This window comes from Mastomys coucha, unplaced genomic scaffold (genome assembly GCF_008632895.1).
Source record: "Mastomys coucha isolate ucsf_1 unplaced genomic scaffold, UCSF_Mcou_1 pScaffold15, whole genome shotgun sequence".
Classification (NCBI taxonomy): domain Eukaryota; kingdom Metazoa; phylum Chordata; class Mammalia; order Rodentia; family Muridae; genus Mastomys; species Mastomys coucha.
In genome coordinates this window covers 111413936-111415888 of record NW_022196897.1, presented here as the reverse complement: position 1 = coordinate 111415888, position 1953 = coordinate 111413936, and positions in this window count along the sequence as shown.

Genomic DNA, 1953 nt, shown 5'->3' with positions numbered 1-1953 from the left:
GTCCAGTAGATTAACAGTCTCATGAAGCTAATCCGGAAATTACATTTTAAAATTGAAAAGGGTAGCTGAGTTTGGTTTTATTGTTTTGTTGTTGTTTGTTTGTTGAGACAAGTTCTCTCTGTGTAGTTCTGGCTGTCCTAGAACCCTCTCTGTGGATCAGGCTGGCCTTGAAGTTACTAGAGATCCACCTGAGTCTGCATCCAAGTGCTGGGAGTGAAGATGTGCGCCACTATGCCCGACCCAGAGGGTTTTAACTATCTTTCCTCTTCACTTTCCCTGTTTTTCCTTCTCTGTTTCTACTTAGCCAATGACTCAGACCGCTTTCCCATTCTCCCCCTCTTTTTTTTACCCAAACAGGCTTATGTAAAGAGGGGGCCTATGGTAGGGGGTAGCCTCATACTCCCGCCCTGAATCTGCACCTTGTACTCTCATGTCAGGCATACTTGCTAAGGCTGGCTTCAGAACCATTCACACACAGACCATGTCATTCCTTTGTCTATAGGATCACCACTATTTTCCCTGAACCAATATTTTGTCCTGAACCTCTGTGAACCACAATAGCAATCTAAGAATGCACCCAGAGTCCAGTAACCATGGAAACTCCATCACATGTGACAGTCAGTCATAAGAACTGAGCGTTTACCTTGAGAAGATTTAGTGTGATATGATAATTATCATGAGGGAGCGCTTCTAGGGATATTAGCTTAGACTCATTCTGTGTAGTTCTCTGAGTCCAATGTAGGAAAACTGAGCAGAAGTCTCTCTCTGTCTCTCTGTCTGTCTGTCTGTCTCTCTTTCTCTCTGTGTGTCTGTCTCTCTCTCTCTCTCTCATATACACATACACACACACACACAGAGAGAGAGAGAGAGAGAGAGAGAGAGAGAGAGAGAAAGAGAGAGAAAAAGAGAGAGATGGGAGAGAGAGAAGAGAGAGAGGTTTGTACACAAAATCCCAATCATTAGGAGTATTGAAACAGAAGAAGGGCTGGGCATTGGTGGTGCATGCCTTTAATCCCAGCACTTGGGAGGTAAAAGCAGGTGGATTTCTGAGTTCGAGTCCAGCCTGGTCTACAGAGTGAGTTCCAGGACAGCCAGGGCTACACAGAGAGAAACCCTGTCCAAAAACCAAAAGGAAAAAAAAAGAAAAAAGAAAAAGAAAGAAACAGAAGAAGGACTTTACTGTTTGATGGAAGAAAAAACATTTTGCTTGTGCGGATCAGAATTCATCTCTGTTTGTTTTGTTTTGTTTAAGTGGGGTCTTGTTATATAGCTCTGGCTGTCCTGAAGCACCCTATGTAGAAACCCCCAAGCTCAACTTGAACTTAAAGCACCAGCAATCCTCCCGCCTCTGCCTCCCAAGTGCTGGGGTCACAGACTTGCACTACCATGGACTCAAACCTCCGAATTCATTTCTCTGTTCGTTATTCTGTGAACATTTATGGAGAGCCTACTGTGCAGATGAGAACTTACTTCCAAACATTACTGGTGCAACGACAAACTCAACTGGAGCTCAGCCAAGCAGAGAACTGGGCATTGAGCAAACACACTGCAATAATAACAGAAGTGCCGACGCCTGTGCCGGAGCGCTCAGACCTCGAGTTGCCCTAGCTGACACCAAATGGAACGTCACCCACCCCTTGCGGCTCCTAGTCCTGATTAAGCAGCAGCTTCTGGAGCAGGAAGAGTGCTCTCGTTGTTTTTAAGCACTATATTCTAGGGCAGCTTATTATGAAACAGCTGAAAGAAAAGTGACAGGAAGTCGTCCACAGAATGAGCCATAGCAGTTGCCGCACCAGCGCCGAGTGCGCCTAAGTGTTTACTATTGGTGCTCTTTTGCTAACAGCTATCGTCATTATGAAAGTGGTATGATTGAAGAGGCATTATGTAACGCTAATCTGTCTTGGTTGTCTGCTCACATCTCCCACTCTGTCCCCTGAGTCCCCTCTTTCTTCA